The following is a 20,027-nucleotide window of genomic DNA, read 5'->3' as shown; positions in this document are numbered from 1 at the left end:
CTGGATCATTAAGATTAATGAAAGGATTTCTTTAGAGAGAGGTGTTAGCAGGCTTTATTTATGCGATAGAGTTTTCAGGTTTTTTAACTCCTGAAGTTTTAGGTGAACTAACAGGCACAAAGTTATATTAGAGGTCTCATTTATCTCCAAGTTTGTTTCAACAATAGTTCATTGTAGAGAAAAGTTCCAACGAAGAGAGGTTCCAAAGGATTTTTCTGTTTGGACTTGTTGCAAAGGCTATATTTAGGATGTGAACACAGGTATACCAAAACCCTATTGCTGACAACATTCAAACTGCATTCACCAGTATTAGGGAAAAATGAGCTGAATTTCTTTTAGGTGCCGAATAATCAAGTCTATTTCAAACACATCTGGGGAAGAATGATAAAGCCAAGGTGCACCTGACATATGAAGTTCTCTGATGTAAGTGTGGTAAACTACAGAATGAAAAAAAAAGAAGCGGGCAGGCATTTTAACAAATGTTTATTGAATGAGAAGGTAATGACTTTTTAAATCTCTACTTACCTCTGCCACTACAAGGTTCTGGTTACCGCATTACCACTTTACTGATTAGCAGGGCAGTACAAAATGAATCTAAAGTTATGTGAGGTTTGGACTGAATAATTTCCCTTGTAGAAAGATCTAGGAAAAATTAGCAGTCCTGTACTGACCCAAGATTAGGTGAAAAGTGTGTGTGGTGGAGAAAGACTGGATGGAGTATTCCTTGCAAAGATTGTGAACAGAAAGGGTAAATGGGAGAGCCGAGACTCAGCACCTGGCATCCTTCAAGCATAAAGTGTGTTACAATACTGGAAATCAGCCTAGGACTCCTCTGCTCTTGCTTCTGTTGATGGTGGAGTGCCAGCAGCAAGAAATCTATGACTACTCAACTCAGGCTTCCACTCCCGCTGCCCCAGTGCTTTGCCCCTGGCGTTATGCAGGGATGGGTACATATTTACTAACTAGTACAGGCAGATACAAATTTCCATTGATTAATCTTTCTCTGGCATGGTGAGTCATCATGTAGAAAAGATTATTTCTGCTTGTTCTCTGTTCAGATTATAATCCAATCAGAGCTCCAAAAAAGGCCAGGCCAGTAGCTTCAACACCTGTGACCACCTCTGTTCTCCCTCAGTAACAGAGAGAAACCTGGAGACGTGTCTGTAGCTACAAGCTTTCTGCAGGGAAACATCTTCCTTGGAAATTACTTTGAAAGAAGCTGGCAAGGATCCTGGTAAGAACTTAGCCTTTTCTGTCTGTGTTTTTCCATCGGTCAAAACAAGGTATAATTTTTCCCTACTTCACAACAGTATTGTAAGGACTCATCCTTTAATATGTTTACATCACTAAATGTGATTTCCTATTCTAAATCGCCTGAAGTTTAGTTCTTAGGAACATAAACTTCTCACCCTTCTTGAAGATATTTTCTCTCTTTTCATACATCCAGATTCCTCTTTGCTTTCTGCTACTGCAAAATGCAATTGCTGCTGACGTTGGTATTGGACACCTGAGAGCAATTTTAGCAGTCACACTGAATTTTCCTGAGCAATTAAATAATCAGCAAAGGAAAAGTATTCTTCCCCGATTTCTATTTATCCTTTCTATTAATGTTGGAAAATGTTTTATAGCCCATAGTGCTCACAACTAAAATTTCTCATGGCTCCAACTCATTGGTATTGTCATGAAGAACAATCTTTCCATATATTTATAAAGCATTTCTTAGTCCAGAGATCTCTGAGAGAATTAATTGTGATCAAAACTGGAGTTATCTATAAACAAACTCCAGTATAATATCATGTGTTGTCTATGTTTGTATGCTGCAGGATCTGTACCTCTTTCTACAAAAAGCCAGCTTTCTCTGGAACAGAACAGTAGCAGACCACAACACCTGCACTGTCTTAAATGTAAAGTTACCATCTAATTGAAATTGCACAGGGAACCTAAGAAAGCCAAATGGTCTCCAAGCTCCTGTAATGAACTTCATGCCAGAATTGGCAAGATATTTTTAGCTTTGGCACACTGTTGAAGATTTATTTAGGGACATGAGAGGTACCCAAATCTGGAAGTGGTGACCATTTTAGTTATGGTCCTGCTGCCTTCTCATCATCCCACACACAACCTTGTCTGACCTGTGAAACAGCCCTTTTTTCCCTCCATCCCTGCCATGATCCCTTTTACTCCCACTCACCACTGTTTCTCCTACTGCCTTCTATAAAACTCAGATCTGGGATTTTCCTCATTTCCCTGTATTGTAGTTCCCTCCCACCTCTTTCCCAAGCTCCAAACCACTTCCCCATCCAGGTTTACTACCAGATGCTGTATTTTAATGCAGGGCACCATCCCAGCCCTATATATGCACAGAGGAATGAGAGTTACACTTCATAGGGACCTTCACAGTGAAGGTGTTCAAACCCTTAAACGGGATGCCCAGTGAGACTAGAATGTCCGCCCTTGGAGCCATTCACATCCGGGCAAGGCAAGGCACTAAGTAACCTGACCTAATTTTGAAGACAACCCTGTTTTGACTGGGTAAAGAACCAGATGATCTCCAGTCAATTCTTCTAATCAAAATTATTTCCTTATTCCATAGTTCTAACTAAATCTTGAAGGAAACAAAGCATCTAGGATAAAGATGGTCTTCTGACAAGAAGAAAAAGGAATACAACAGAACAAACCAAAGCTGTGCACAATTCATCTGCTTTTCATCTTGCCTGCACTGAAGTAATTCAGGATGAAGTCAAATGGATGTTAGAAGCGGTAGAGAACCAAGAAGAGAATCAGCACCAACATGCCTGTGGTTAGTCTGGGCTTGTTTCATCTGTCTGGACCCAAGGCTTGGTTACTAACGTGTGTGTTGTCTTCAGAATTTCCTCAGACAGAATATTCCGAGGTATCATCTGTTTTATTTCCTGCAGACTGAGATGAGGGGCCCGACACAGACAGTACCCACCTCCTCTGAGCAACGATGCTGGTGCTGCAGCCAGATGTGCGCTATAGAGTAACCTTGTTGGGTGGCTGGAGAGAAGCAGGAGCAGATCAGGGGTACCCGGCTGCCTTCATTGCAAGCAGCAGTTCCAGCTGCCTCACCCTTGGAAGATTTATGAGTAGATGGCGTTCCAGTGTGTGAATACAAGAAATGTTCAGATCAATCCCAGAGCTCTGACAATTCTTTGCTGTTGTTGGACATCTCAAATTCAACCTATATAGGTTTTATAGTACTACTAAAAATCAGGCTGAAAGCAGAGAAACAGAAATATAAACTGCATCCCAGTTTTGAGAAGGGACTTCCAAAATTCTACAAAAGTGAATGTATTAGTGATCTTAATTCACATTCCTCAGCCTCACAATTGATGTTTGCCTGATTTGAAGTGTCACTACCCTTTACTGCACAGAACAACTAAAGATGATTTATCCTTGCTTCAGAAGTACAAGTAATTATGAAAATACCGAAAATCTTTATGAAGAAAATCGTTCTGTGTTCCTGTTTGTTTTACTATTACTGCTGGTTCAGTTAGGAGACACATCACCATTGGATAAACAAACATTAATAATACCAGCATCTGTTTAATAAATATTATATTATAAAGTATTGTTCTTCCGCTATCCTCTTAAATAGAGCCAGTTCCTGAAATTGAAATTCCTCTAACAAAGGGCACAAATAGAACAAGAAATCTGGCAGCAAAATATTTCTGCTTAAACAATAGAGCTGAAAGAGCAACACCCTGTTGTATTGCTCAATAGAAGAGTACTGACAAATACTGAAACATAAAATGCACAATCACTAAACTACTTCAATACGATAAAGTTCCCCCAAATCCAAGCCACTAAACAAACAAAAAAAAACCATACAGGAGCTTGAAAATGATGGTAAACTATAATATCTCACTCATGGGTGGTCTTAATGCTGAATCTGGGATGAATTACATGAAAAAAATCACAGGAAATTTTTAACACGAAAAAGAAATCTGAAAGGCAAGTACAATGACTGCCATAACAGAGAATTTAGCAGTTCCAAACACCATATTAAAATGTTGTGTGCTTGAAGGCTGTGCTAAATTTTCTTCTGAGAGTGGTTTATAGGATTATAAGAGAAACAAAAATATCCTGACAGCTTCAGAGAGAAAAATGAGTGACTTATCAGACCAATTGATAAAGCTGGAAAGAACAGACAAACTTCCAAGCACGCAGGTGCTTCTTTGTATCTGAAATAGAAACAGCAAATTTCAAAGCTACATCCAAGTTGAGAACAATTGTGCCGAGTAAGGACAACCGCTTTGCTTCAAGTGTTTATTATTATTTTTTTTAAAGGTTCTAAATGATGACCTGGGAAATAAATTCATACTAACATAGCCCTGTAAATGGATTGTTTTTTCTAAAGCAGGCTTGCAATTAGAAAGGGATCTGAGGAGTAAAACTTAGCCCGGCATATCTGCACAAAATCACATTGACTTTCCATGAGATTTACAAGCCTGCTTGCTTACATTACTTTAGAAAATACTAATTGGATTCCTAAGTCACTGAGGTATTTTAGAAGATTTTACTTTTGGTGAAAAAGGCAATAAACAAGTCAGGGTAGTGCCAAGGAGTGGGTACATGTGTGTCCTTGGGGCTCACGTGCAGACAACTGTGGCCGCAGAGCCAGCTCTGCTGGGTACTGGTGTGTGTGCCTGGACAGACCCGGCAACAAGCTCAACGCTTAAGGTCTGACAGAAGCACAGACACCACGAAACAATGAGGTGGCTTGGCTGTAATACATCTCCCAGGCTAGTCCTAGTAGTGATGTAAATATTGTTTTCTAAGTTTGCCATTTGTATTTATTGAAACTTTTCACTGGAGAAGGTAGGGAAGGTGAAGCAGAAAGTTAATTCTTTGTTATTGGCCATTCAGGAATTTTGAAACTGTTACTTTTCAATCATCTGCAACAGTTTCCTTGTTTTTAGAATGAGCGCATGATATCATATCCTGAGCCCTTCCCTTTTCTTGCAGCTCTCCGAGGCACTAGGAGGAGTCCAGCTACAGTCACTGTGTGAACTGGTCTGTAAAACTGTAGTGGAGCTGCTGTTGCCATCGTCTTCCTGCTGCATTATTCATACCTCTTCAGAAATTGCTGCTCCAGGACTAACGACCATTTAAGCACAGTGAGTATCAGCTAAGAAAGCAAACAATTCATCTAACTTGTGAAATTGCATCAGAGAAGGATGACTTCTCTATGTGTTTACATGTGCCTGCGGTTAAGGACACAAAGAGAAATTAAAAGAGAACTTGCTGTCATTTTCCGTCACTGAAGTGAGAAGAGAAAGGCAATTCCTGGCCCAGCTGGGGTGCGGTAAGGGATAGCAGCGACGCAGGAGGCTCTCAGGGTGCAGGGGCTAGATTAAAGGTGTGGGAAAAGGCCAAAGTACATGTGCTGTGTGAGGCAACATACCCGTTTGCTGTGGACGGACAGGGAAAACCAGCTGCTAAAATGTATTTACACAAGCAGCTGTGCATGAGTACATGGCATTGTACTGATGTTGGATGACAAGTACCTCTTGTTGATTCTGAATCTTGCTTGACTTAATGAATGCAGTAATACTAGCTAGTAATAAGCAAAACAAAAGAGGAATAAAAGAACTAGTTTCTGTACTAATCTCCACTCATCCCTGAAGCATACAGGTCAAGTAACAGTGAGTCAGTGATTCTTTTTAGCATGATTACAGAGACAGTGGTGGTGGTGGTGTTACTTCTGCACTTGTCCATCTTGGTCCTTTACCTCTGTAACGCCAAGCTAAAGTTCTGCCGTTCTTGGTGAAGTGCCTGAGGTTTTGTGTAGATGTCTCTGCAGTGTCAATTTAGAAATTTGCTAACTATACGTTTGAATATGTTTATGGTTACATTTATAGTATACAAATAACTTAGCACGATCTGGAACTCAGAGTGTAAAAAATGTTACAATGAAAGTAAATAATCAGCTTGCATTTAGATCTACCAGATGATACTGTAGAAGTTATTTATTAACCTAGAAAGTTGCTTGGAAATGGATAGAAAAATCTGAGTTTTCCTATCTATGTTGCCCTGGTACGACTTAATTCCAAAGTTGTAAATGACTGATGATTATGCTTTATGTAAGGGCCTCACTCTGTTTTGAATGACACCAAGAGAAAGAATAGTGATATTTTTGTGAAGACTTAAGATAATAATAACTGACTTCAGAAAAGTGCAAATAAGTTGTGTCTTTTCCCCAAACAGTCTTTGGTGAGGCAAGCAACTGTATAGGAAACATAACTTTGGAATATGTTCTTGATCACACTACCCATTTTTTCTTTGCTCACTGTGGTTTTGATCGGATCATTCATAGGGTCACAGCACAATGTTAGTAAAAATCATTGCTTTTTATTATCTGCTGAACCGCATAGTGAGGGAAAAACTCCTCTTCAGTTAAAAGTTGCTGGATAATGTATTTTTATTCTTAGTTATAGTTAGATCTATCTAGTTTGTGGCTATGCTTTTTTTCAATTTCTACACTCTTTTCAAGGGCTTCACTCACAGTTTTTCCTATAGTCAATGATTTTGTTGTCATGACTAAATATTCAAAGATGAAAGAGATGTGAGTTTCCTTTATAGAAACCACCCATCTCTGCTGTTGTATCCTGTTTATATATGTGTTTAATAATAAATTTTCCACCATCTTACATCCAAGAAATGTTAGGTGTGCAGCTAATGTTTAATTAATTAATCTCGCAAAGAACTTGTGAGGTGTGTTCCCTTATTTTACAGGTGAGACAGTTAAATTAAATTACTTGTTTAATATCACACAGTGAGTCACTGCTAACACTGAAAATAGAGTTTATGTCTTCTGGTTCCTTGCCCTGTATTTTAATCATCAAACCAGACTTAACTCTAAAGTTGAAGGAACTCCTTAACTGATTAAAATAATTGTTCTCAATTTAATGTTGGAGTATTATATTTTAATCACCTAAGCAGCTGAAATACTTGCAAAAGCTTTCCTTGCTTAGGACTTTTTTAGTCTTTCTTGTTCAACTGTTGCTTCAGATATCAGCTGAATATGTTTTGCTTACAGTAAACCTGAACTTTAAAACATACACTCAAACAGATATCCACAAAAAATAAGGAACACGCTTAAAACTCACAGCTGTTTCCTTGCTGTCAATGTAGCAATATTCTTTTTCATACTCTCAACACCAGTTCCACTTAATAATAGCCATAGCTTTAATTAATGGAGTGTAGCAAAGTTATTGCCCCATAGAAAGCAAAAGATAGACTGCTGGTTACGCTGTCATGACTAAATGAAAATGTAGCCTGAAGCACAAAACAGCAATTGCATCTTAAGAAATATCTGCTTAGAAGTGCAGTTACAAAGTACATGCTGTGTCATCTCTGAATAAACTGATATATAAAGAGGTGTGATCCTTGAAAACATGTTTAAATGAATAGTACCCGTGCTCAGGCTAATAGTATGCTCCAGCAACTTTATAGCTTTTTGGAGTATCGTCCACATATTTGCTCATGCTATAGGACATATAAATTTTTCTAATCCTCACTATCTTACCTGTTTGATAGTGTTCTTCAGTATAGGAAAGAATAAATGGCCCAGAAAATATGTACGTAGGCATAAGATAAAAAGAGGCTCAGGAGGGGGAATGAAGAAATGATATTACCATGGCTTCCTCCCTGTTAAAGCTGGGTGTAGACACCGCTGTTTGTTATGCAGGGTTATACAATCCTTTATATCGTACAGTACTTGTGGTGTGTGTGAGACAAGCAGCATAGGGCTGTGGTCAGATCTAAGATTTTTATAAGACTTTTGCCATATGTAATAAATAGGGCATTGCTGTGGAAGCAGCCTTCCAACTTAATTGCAATTAAACAACAAAATACCTTAAAAATTCACCTGCTTCGTTACTGAATAGAAATAAAACTCCTAGGTAGTAAGATCAGTCAGTAAGCATTGGCATGCTGTATTTATGGAAACAACTCAAAAGTAATTTAACATGTTGTACTTGTAAAGAAGAGTCACATCTTGCCAGCTGAACTGGGAGCTGGACAAAAGATTCCAAATAACAAGCCAACCAGGGATGTTCCGAGAAGGCCACTCTGTTTTCTCTCCATGGTCAATACTTCTAAGTTACCATGCTGTTTTCCTTTTTAGGTTATTCTTCTCTTTAAAATGTTAATTATGAGCATGTTTTACAGTTTGTCACTAGTGACAGAGCTCTGTCATCAGTGATCAGCTGTCCTATATTGGTCTGAGTACTGCTCCAGCGTCGCTTTCAGTTGCTGTTAGAAAGTAAGGTGTTTTTCTCAGAGACTTTAGAAAATGGCCTGATGCCAAGTGCTGAGCAGTTTGCAGGACAGCATTGTGTCTGCGTCCATCTATCGGGACTTAGAGATGCTCCCTTTCAGAGGGGTTTGTTGGGAATAGAAAGAAGGCTTCGTGAACTGCGTGTCTGATCAAAACTAAACAAACCAGTAGAAATACAGTTCATGGGCAGAGAATCCTTTTCAGCAACAATTCAGCTAATAGGTTTGAAGAATGAGCCAGCTTGAGAAAATCAGAAATTGTTTGTGGAAAACCTGAATGAGAATGGAGAATGCATAGTACGGTATCACATTTGAGAAGAGCTCTGACAAAATATGGGCCTTGAATTTTGGATGTTATACTTGCTGCTTTTATTACTGAAGAGAAAACAAGCCAGCCTTTCTTAATGATTAAATAGACATAATGCTATTTTACCTCATTGTGTCCTGCCTACCTTAGTAATCTCATTACTAATCACTGCTCTTTAGTAGCTCTATTGCAGCCTGGTGGTGTTGCTTCAGCGCGGAAGGAAAACATTTTAGGAATGTCAATTCTTCAAGCAGTTGGGATTATAGGCATGGTAACAAGTACTGTTGGTGAAAGGTATACGCTGTCTGCCTTCGTTCCCCATACAACAGTGAGAAGCAAACTGAGATACAACCATAGTGCTAGTTTGAAGAGTTAATATAATGACTATATTATTATGTAGATTTGATTCACAGAATTGAGAAAGCATTTGTGGTAATATGGTGCTTATACATTAGAGCCAGAAAATGAAATGGAAAAGTGAAAAGAAATGCATAATGAGGGAGTTGGCCAGTTCAGTTCCATTATGCAAGCACAGTGAAAAGTACAAAGGTAAAGAATACCACAAGTAACAAAAAAATCCAATATCAGTTACCTTAAATTATATTAATTATAAAAGGTGGAGTTAGCAATGCAGGCAAGTTACATTTTTTCCAGCATTCCTTATTATGTGTTAATCATGGCACTGTAAAGATCCAAAAAAACTTGGATCATGCAACTTGCAAAATACCACTAGAATGTTTCTTGCTGGAACTAGGCACAGCAAGGCAAGTACAAGCTGAAACTGTAAATACGGGGAAAGACTTCTCTGTTCAATAAAACAAGCAGTTTCTGCTGAAACTAGTTTTGCTTGAGGACTAATTTGTGGTTCCAAGTGTCTTTCAGTGCTGACAGCTGAAGAAGGTAGCTCTGGGCCAGATTGTAATGTTCACTCCTTGCTCTAATGGGCGGATGTGTTTAATTAACCTTTGTTTCTGCAGAAGCAGACATTCTGGCAAGCTGTAGGAATGCTAAAGGAGGCAAATCTAAACAGCAGTGAACCTAGGCACATTCTATACATCTAGTACTAGGTAAAGAATGTTAATGCAGACAAATACTGTTTCCTAGGAGACAGGTTTGTAGAAGAAGCTGAACACAGTTCCCCTGTAGGGCTCTCCCCATCTATTTCACAAGACCCAGCTATGGTCCCATGTCCTTGGGACTCTTGTCTCTCCTGTCTGGTTAAAGACTGGGCACAGTTCTTTGACTGGGAGTGACCAAAGCTTGTATTCAAGGTGGAAATATTCTGCTTAGTATCTCTTAGATAAAGTCAGACTGGACAGCCTTGCTGCCTGTTCCATGTCCAGCACTGACTTCTCCAGAGACCCATCCCAGAGCTTCCTGTAAAGTGCAGATCATTTATAGCTAATTCTTCAGAAGGCATATGGCAAGTCTAATACAAAGCAGATATCCTTTGCAGAAAGTTGCTGAAGGCATTGTTTTTAGCGTAAAAAAACTAAAGCACTTTAGATTACAATTCATAAAAATATAGGAAACTCCCTGGCCTCAGTGTCCCTTGGCCCTAATCTTTCACTAAAAAAATCACAAACTTTGCATGAGTGTTTCGAAAGCACGCAAATTAGAGCTTATCTTCTCTGACCTTCATCAGCTCCACTGCCACAATAGCATCATTGTTTCCTCTCTCCTCCCCTCAGTAAGCAGCACCCTCTGTTCCTCTCCCTTTCCGGCCCAAACTTTTCCATCGGAAAGACTTTTTAAAGCTCTGCTTTGTCATCTAGTTTTGATACTACTGTGATTTAAATACCATCTCCTTCAGCCCTAGTTTCCCCAGTCTCAGTCAGCCAAGACCCTTTTTTTACTCAAAATGCACTTTTTAAACTTGACTGATGGACATTTCTTCTACTCTTGTAGTCTTACAAGATGTATTCCCAACTGACAGAAACATTTAGGTTAAGGCATTTTTCTTACTAAGACTACACTGTAGCAACTTAGTAGCAAATGCAATCATGAATGGTACTTTTCCCACTTCAGCACTGTGATGCAGAACTTTTCCCTTCATGGTGCAACTATCACCGCATTGCCACAGTACATAGGAACTAGCGCTGAGGCTGCAGTTGAATTACTAAATTCCTAATCCCATGCTTTATCCATTGGGTTTCTGCTCCAGAATGGAGAGACATGACAGCAAATGAGGTAACCAAGGGAAAATAAAACTGGCTACAGTTGTCAGGATTATGAGTTCAATATAATTCTTCAGCTTGTTCATACAGGTCTCTTTTTTTCTAGTAAGGCCTGATAGCTCCAAAAGCCATAGGTTGTGTGTTAAGTTCTTGGGTGATGACAATTTCCTTTACAATGTTGCCCAATGTCGCAATTATAAGATAGGATTGTGTAGCACTGCTAAGAGCAGAGTGTGTCCTAATGCAAAGGGAAGGTTTGCAGAAGGACTAAGAATAGAGTAAGAAGTCTTTATGTCCAGATATAGATGGTGATTTCCAAAAGCTCTTATCATTGGCTGAACACACAGCACATGCAGTAGATGCAGCCAGGTTGACACAGATTCCTTTCAAAAATTCTTCACCAGCATGGTTCGACAATGCAGCCCAGTGGCCAAATCTGGTCTGCAGGATCTTCTGTCTGGCCTGAACCACCTTTTCTATGGAAATTCCAATGAGCAAGCTTCTGCATCATCCCAAAGAGAAGGAATGGAGAGAAAATGCCTCTTGCCCATGCTTTTGAGAGGTGGGCAAGAAAAGCACCATGGTACAGATGAATTTTTGCTGTCTTTCTGTCTGAATGAGTTTGTGAGTGCTTAGATGTGTGAAAGAAAACACTCCTGCATAGCCTGGTGCCTTATCTCTTTGCTGAGCAGGTAAGAACAGCAGTACTCCTCCACCACTGCCATTCTCATTTGCTACTTGTTTTGCAGGTTGGGGTGGTAGGGAGCAGGGGACAGTGGTGTTCCCCTGCAGCCCATTGCTCCATCCAGCCTGCCCCCAGCACCTGCTTCTCTGTCCAGTTATGTGTGTGAATGGTAGGAGGGATGAAAACACACTCCCAAGCTGCTATTGATTGTCATCTTCATGGCCTGTCCTTAAACTGGGAACTGACTCATGCAGCCTCTGGGGCTTGGCTAAACCACTAATCCACTTACTGTTGCTGTAGATATCACTCACCTAGAAGGAATTTATGACACTATGTTTCTTTGCATTTGTATTCTTTGTAATGCATTTGTGTCTCTCTTTTCTTTGGCCATCTGCATGTGATGCATGATTCAATTTCTCTGCACAACTGCAGGAATTATTAATTTCTTGTAATCATGCAAATAATTTCAGTAAGTGTGAATTCTATATCCATACAAGGACTCAGGACCTATGGGTTACTCTTGCAGGCTTTTTATTCAAGTGAATACATTCAGCAGGTTCTGGGTCCTGTCTTCCTCCAGTACAGGAAGCATAGTGCTGATGGGGACTGAAAAGAAGTTGCTGTCCTTGGAGTTGATAGCAAAGCTCTTTTGCTAGTGGGAACAGGCATCATTTTGAGCTTATATCAAGCTTAGAAGCCAATGGAAAGAATTACAATATCATCTTAATTTTAACATAATCCAAGTAAAAATTACCAAACCTGAGAGCTCTCACTTAAATACAAGTTGAAACAATTGCTTTATCTTCCGGGAGACTCTCTAAGTAATTGAAATGGATATAAATCTGAGCTGACACTTCTGCTTGAAGAAAAGTGCTACTGGATGTGTCCATGGCTTGGTTTCAGCACATGCAGCCAGTTTCAGTACAGGGGAAAGCCACATTAACTTTCAGTAAAGCTGAAAGGGTATCTCTCCTGATTTTGATAGATGGCGGTTAATTATGTTTTTCCTCTCTGGAAGAAGTATACATTTCTTTCTTTTGTTAGCATGTCTGATAATGGCAGGGGATTTTTCTGAGGGTAATTTTGGAATAAAACTGCAGCTCCAGGCACTCTGTAAGAAGCCAAATACAAGGGAAGGGTGGAGTGAAGTTGCTATTTGATAATAGGAATGGTCTACAAGAAAGTTTCCTTATCTCTCTTCAATACTTATTTTTCAGATGAAAAGGCAGGAGCTATTCTTCTCTGCTGTAAATTCTTTTCTGATAAGTGTTTTGGAAGAAATCACAATGCTATCATCATTCAAATCCTTCCTTGGATGCATTTCTTCCGTAAAGTGTTTCTATGCTAATCCACTAGGCGTTGCTATTTACATCCTGAAAAGAAACAAAGTACTTAACCTGGACTGATTGTAGAATAAGAATTACTAAGGGCATGTATGTCCCGTAGAAAAGCTTAGTCCATGGAAAAAATCTGTTGCCTCCTGGCAGTAGTACTTTATATTGTGTTTTTATTTCTTATTGTTGATTGTAATCTCTGCAGGGAAGGAGTGTTTGTTTTTATGCACCTTTAAGGCATCATACATATCTGTAACTTTATGCAAATTAGTGAAGATCAAGAAGGAAACAAGAAGTAATTTTACAATACAAATTAGCTTTGCCTTGAATAGCAGTCAAATTTTACTCTGTCATCCCAGTGTAAATCCAGATTTGGTGCTGAAGTCACTGTAATGGAATATGGTCACAGCTCTCAATACACAAGGACTGAAGGGGAGAGAAGGCCAGTAATGCTGCATCTAATAGATTAATTCCCATTATCTTAGACTATGTGAATATTAAATAACTGTAATTGTCTCTTCATGGTATGCTGACTCTATGCTGCCTTGTGCTATAGGCTGCTAGTATAATTCAGAAATGCACATCTATTTAACAGTGTATAAAGTAGTGGTTGCCAAACCAGGCACTATTGTACTAGTGAGGTCACAACGGTTTCAAACAAGGTCACAAGCTACAAGAAATTCAATTTTATCACAAATTTATGCTAGTATTCGGGGTTGCATTAAATTCTTGCTCTACAATAGCAATTTTTGCAGTGAAAAATTTGGGGAACTGCTGTGTTTTACTCTGTGAAAGACTGGGTGGAGACACTATTCTCTCTGAGTTGTCAGTGGGCAAAGTCCATTATTACAGAGGCGAAACATGTGAACATGACATCTAGAACTGACAAAACTCCTACAACTGGGAACACATTAGAATCTGATGATATGGCATATTTCAAGTCTAAAGGTGCTTTCCAAAACTGTAATTAATCTATATGTCCAAAATATTATGTTACTATAATAATTATCATAACAAAGCTAATTACAGATCAGTCCTTCGCTACCAAATTACACTCACCACTAAGTAAAATGTGGCAGTTATTTGCACGATATACAACAGATGAGAAGAAACAAACAACATTATTATATCCATCAGAAACAGCTGAACCTTTTTTTTTTTTTTTTTTAAAGCAGTGTCTGGATATTTGTGCCGTAATCCGGCAAGGAAGCCCTGCCAGTAAAGGAATAGGATGTTGTAGGGGCAGCAAGCTGGGAGCTGGGAAGGAAGGGAATACTTCCTGATCCTCATTGGCAAGCTCAGAGGAAGGAGGACATCCTGCCTAGTCATGCTAAATCAGCTAAAGAGCCCTTATTAGCATAGCAAAGCCCTTACCCATCCTTGTTTAAGAAGAAGGATATTCAGATTTGGCTAGGAAAGAGAAGCCACGATTTCGTACATGGGTGTGCAAAGCACCCTTTGAACTTCACTCTCCTATACTGTGACTTCCTAATTTGCTCAAAGGAGCTGTAAAATTAAGAACCTGAGGACTTACCTGTCTTTGTTTTGTTTCCCTTTATCAAGCACATTTGGTCTGTTCTTACCTTTTTATGCTGTGCCTTGACTTCAATATTTATGCTATGTCCCATTAAAATCCTCAGCTGAGAACTTCCATTCTTTCAGGTGCACAAGCACTACATACCATTTGTTACTTTGTGAACTTCAAATATATTTAGCGTGACTAAGTAGCAGAGTTTGTAGAGCAATGTTCTGTCTTTATACACAGAACTGCCATATCCCCTAAGCCAAGGCAATTGGATTCTGACCTGGAAAGGGACACCAGAGTTCAGTCTCTTGTGCCCTAGTAGTCCTTTGCTTCTTGTCTAGAAGTTGCCAGTTCCACAAGCAGTTTTTGTAATAGTAATGTTTTCAAGAACAACCACTGTTAACCACATAGTCTATTGTTTAAACTGCTTTTTAGTGGATTTGGATGTCTGACAGCATTTAGACAAACTGACAAAAATGGCAGCTCAAATGACAGATTGAGAGCTGTCATCCCCATGAGGTCACTCCACATACAAGTTATGATCGGCAATATTAAATTGCAAAAACACTTGTAAAACCTTTGTTAAATAATATAAATTGAAATTTATATATGCCCAAACCAATGCAAATAACAAGTCATACAGAGCAGAATACATCAAAAACCAAACCGAAACACCACCAACAACCAGCCTTAGAAAGGAAAAACACACAAAGAAGAACGCTGATGTTAGGCTAAATTCTCAGGCTATGCTTCGTTACTATTGCTGTTACAATTTATCAAGGACTTGCAAGCTGGTTCTGGTATTTCTTCCCTTTGTGTTTAACTCTGGCTGTTACATCCTTAACTCTCATGTTCTTAGCTAAACTTTCCCTCTTAAAACTTTCTTAGTCCACATTATTTCTGGTCAGATTTGAATCAGCAAATGGAACATTTCCTGTCCTTGGGGGGATGAATCTCCACTGGATATTAGGAGCCTGTGTCAGCACTACCAGGATGCAGACCAGGAAGCTACACATTTTATTAACAGGAACTAGAACAAGAATGGCAAAGTTTTGGCAGAATTAGAATGAAACGTTTGTACTTAGAACAGAATAAGGACTGGAAATAAAACATTTTTTATATGACTAAAGTAAGGCTGCCAGCAAACTAGTGTGGTAGGTTTGGAAATCATCAGGCACTAAGGAGAAAAAGCTTAAGCTCAAAAACTAGAATCTGAATGAAAGCTCCAGCTGCCTATCCGACTGGAGCTGTGTCTCTGGCAAGGTGAAAAAGGCTGCTGTGGTGAACTGAGAGTGCTAATGAGTTATGTCCTCGAGCAACAAGTTGTTGACACCCTACTGACAAATTAATAGTTGAAAGTTTGGAATCTAACAAAAATGGAGCTGGAATTAATATTGGTCAATAAGAATAAAAATTGACTCAAAGTCTCATGCTGGAACACAAGGGAGCTAACAGTGCACATGTACCAAAATACAAATAGGAAGTAGCTGCGTGGTATGGATCTAAAAGAAGACCAGGGGAAACCACAAGTGTGGTTCCATTTAACATATTGTAGCTCTGTGAGCTGGTCAGCAATTCCTCATTCAGACTAGAATGTTTTCATATCTCTTCTAGCAGCTACTCAAGAGTCTCATCATGATCCAAACCTGTGACAGAGCAAGTCTGGTCATTGGAAATTTGCTGGATAATGTAGGAATGTGCATTGAAAAAAGTTGACAGACATTCTATTGGTCAGCTTTACAGGCTGGTCTTCCTGTTAATTATGGCTTTGTAGTCAATGAAGTCTCTAACAGGGAGAGCTGAGCACGATCCTCCATTAGCTGGCCAGAAAAGCCTAAAAAGCCCTATTTATTCCATAGTCAAAAAGAACATGCCTGAGGGACATGGAAACCATACTTTTTGAAAAATAAATTCCACAGCCTTTTTCGTTTCTGATTTGTGACCCTGAGATCTATAAAATAATGCAGGATCCTCCTTTATGGCAGCTGCAGATTTATTACAACTAACATGGTAAGGGGAGCAGCCCTTTTATTATAAGCTTTTCAAAGGGAGAACGTGAAAGTTGCTGGTGAAATTGATGCTGTAGGTGCAGCAATCGAGGACAAATTATGACAATCACACCTACTTATTTTTACACTTGCAGCTTTTGGGAACTGACAGGAAAGATTACTATTGATTTATAACTATTTCTGAAAAGCAAGACCTGATAATTATCAGGTAGCTCACCTGTGTCATGCAACAGATATGTCAAAAGCCAACAATTTAACTACAAGGCAGAATGAAATTGTGTGTGGAGTCACCCCATAAGGACAAGCTGGAAAATTCTGGGGATGGGCCAGTGAGTTTCCCACAGCCATTGAATAAATCTCATTTTCTTTTAACTAGAATAAACTAATGTATCTGAGGTCTCTTAAGGCCCTCTGGAATCATATTACAGCAATTCTGTCTTTTAATGCAGATAATATATTCTTCTAACAGAGATAAGCATCCTAGGTGAACCTTTTACTTGTATTTGCAAAACTGTGCCCCATCAGAGGTTCTGAATTTCTTTCATGCTGCAGTCTTCACCTGCTTCTACTTTTAAAGTGCATTGTTTGCATAACAACTAAGAAACAAAGCTTCCATGGACATACATAGAACCTTAATGACAAAAAAGCTAGTTATGGCTTAGTGTAATGAAATTTTTTGTAATAATCACAGCTCTCTCTGGGCCAGGAATTACAGAAATAATAGTAAAGATGAGCTCATTTTTAGACGATTATTAAAGATGAGCCCCAAAGTTTAAGGAAATTTGAACTCTGCAGGCCAAGTAGCACTGCAACGCTTTCTGACGTGATTCAGACTGTATTTAGCAATGGCAGCTTAGACCGACCTATCTCCCTTAATATCATACAACAAAGTAAGAAAGTACAAATCAGCCAAGTGGAAAAGGAACTGAGTTTTACCATATTTTCCTGAATTGGAAGTTTCCCAAATTATCCCCACAAAACCCTTGAGAGGCTCAAGAAAAGCCACAAGGAAACTGGTACTGAGCCTTCAGCACTGAGAAGTCAAAGCAGCCCAGCTGATCCAAACAAAGGATTCTTTACACGCGAATCAAAAGAGAGATTCAGTGGGTGTCCACATTGCTTAAGGTCTGTGAAAAGAAACTGAAAATGCAGAACTACATCAAGCTGATTCTGACAGGGATGCGACATGACTATTGCATTTTGCAGTTGACATGATGGATATCTTTAGCCACAATGGCCAAATCCACAGTAGTTTTGCATTTTTGCCTTTCAAAGAGCATGAAAGACTACTTTTTCTTGGATGGAAGCGGCAGATGACACAAGAATATAATAATATCTCAAGCTTTCTCTATATAAAGATCTTTTCTAAATTTACAAGGAAGTAACTTGTTTGGTTAAAACATTTGTCAAGAAAAGATAAATCATTAAACAGTTTGGATCTTCCATTTGCTTTGTCTGTTCCCAGCTATCTACCTGCCTCTAAACTGTCCTAAGTGTCTTGCATCCTGAATTAATTATTACTGTTAAATGGAAGAACTAAGATCACAGACATTATAATCTACCGCTCTCTTAAGACCTTTGACAAAAGGACTGGACAGACTTTGGGGAAAGTAGCATTGTAAACCATTACAGTAAGATTCAGAAACTCTCTCAGATCCCTTCTCTGAATATAATCCATGCAAGCCAAGAAGTCCAGTGGGCAGCTGATAGGAAATGACTTAGGAAGAGGGTATCTTGTAAATCCTGTTCTTCTGCATAAATTGGAAGAGGGAAGGGAGGAGTAGCAGCCTTTTCTTCAAATCACAGGAAGAAGATGCATCCTTTCTGTGCAAGATCTTTGGGGACACCGCATCTCTTTAAACCAGACATCAACTTCTTCCTCTTCTGAGGTGATTTGAGCCCATATCTAGGAGGAATATGCCCCAAATAGCAAGCCAAAAACTATCCTCTGCTAGGCAAGGGTTGTATTTAGTCCTTGTTGAAGCTGATCCATTTTGGATGGAATACTATTGTCTAAACCAGAGACAGTACAAGCAAGAGGGATCTACCTTATCTAGTGGTTTCAGCACACACTGAACAGTCCCCACTCTCATAAAGATGTCACAATTTATGTTGACTACGTCTGTGCCTTTACAGTCCTAGGTTCCAGGGACAGGCTCACATTATCTGCTTGGCTTTGTCCATCTATTGCTATGAACAATTGCTTATGGACAATATAAATGACCAATGCTAGTTTTTAACCTTTTCAATTATTTTATGGTGACCCACATAAAAGTGTAAGCTTGAGGTTTGCAGATTGAAGTCTTCTATTGATCCGCAGAAGGGAAAACCTGATTTTTTTTTTTCTGTGTATATGCAGATACCACTTGTTATCTGCAGAAAACAGTTCTTGAAGAGACTTTAATTCCTTTTTCTGTTCAACTGAAATAACGATGATCACAATGCTTCAATATGAAGTTGATTTTTACAATATACAGACTGTCTTGAGACAATTAATTTGGCATTCACCACCAAACACCTCACTTAAGGCAAGTCAGATTTCTCAACTGGCACTAAATGTTTTCAGAATAGTCTCCCTAACTAACCAGTTTTCATCCGTTCTCTAATTCCACTAACATAGTTGTTACTGTCAAAGCTAAGAGCAAAGAGCAAATAATCAAGTGATACTGAAAACAGCATGAAGAAAATCACTATAAAATCCAGTGCTCAAACACAGGAATGTCTCAGATGGTGCTGCATACAATCTGATCCCTAGCTTCTTGGCTAATTCTATATTTTCTGTTTTCAAAGAATCTACATTAATTTTGATACGTTGTGTGCTGCTTCCGAAGAATGGAAAGATAATATGGGCCATCTTCTCCATTATCCAATCATTTCTGTAGTGATTTAAATATGTATCAGTTGCTATTTAGCATTTTGCAGATGTATTCACAGACAGGATTCCATATGGAAGAAAAAGGTAGGGAAAAAGCAGCCTTTGTATGTCTTCTGACCTGGTTGTAATTCCATTTAAAATGTTATAGAACTACTGCCTAGAAAAATAAATCCATAACAAAGGACAAAGGTTATAAATGGAATAAATATAGTTATGTAAGCCAGATTGAACCAATTCATTTTCTGCTACTGAAAGTCTGATCAGAAAAAAAAAAAAAATGAAGCCAAAGGTCTGTTGTTGCCCTTCAAGAAATCCAGCTTGAGGATGAAATTCATGCCTGAATGCAGAAAAGCCATTTTGAAAAGTCAAAGTTTGATTTATTGTTCTCTGAAAGGTTGTGTAAAGCTTCTTACTAAAGATCTCAAAGCTACACAAAGGTGGTTTGTATGATTAAGGGCAATCATAGTTCTGAAGGATTCTTAGAAGATATAGACACAGCTTGGGCTTGATTTGTACTTACTGTAAATTTAATTTTTTCATTATGAATAGATAGAACTTCTTAACTTGTTCTTTTGCATTACAGACACACATGATCCAGCACTAGTACAGGTGCACATTTGCAGTATATTATATACACATATTCTGCTCTCATCTATGACAATGTCAAACCAAATAAATAAGATTTGAGAAAGCTAAGATATAACAGTATTCAATAGATGTAATTGATCAAAAATGTCCAAAAAACCCACTCTTTGGGCATTCTGCTGTAGGCCAGAAAACCTGTAAAACAGCTTATAAGATCTTAAAACATGCC

General features: G+C 38.8%; 1 protein-coding gene across 1 annotated transcript in view; it reads left to right on the top strand.

The window, feature by feature from the left end:
* Positions 1 to 4,998: 4,998 nt before the first annotated feature.
* Positions 4,999 to 20,027, top strand: part of RALB (RAS like proto-oncogene B) — a 48,554-nt gene continuing 33,525 nt past the window's right edge. Inside the window, exon 1 of the mRNA XM_065840768.2 lies at positions 4,999 to 5,138. The gene's annotated coding sequence lies outside the window, so the exon portion shown is untranslated. The remainder of the gene's footprint in view (positions 5,139 to 20,027) is intronic.

Source organism: Patagioenas fasciata, chromosome 7 (genome assembly GCF_037038585.1).
Source record: "Patagioenas fasciata isolate bPatFas1 chromosome 7, bPatFas1.hap1, whole genome shotgun sequence".
NCBI classification, from domain to species: Eukaryota; Metazoa; Chordata; class Aves; order Columbiformes; family Columbidae; genus Patagioenas; species Patagioenas fasciata.
The sequence above is the reverse complement of the archived record's forward strand: the minus strand, read 5'-3'. Positions and strand labels throughout refer to the sequence as shown.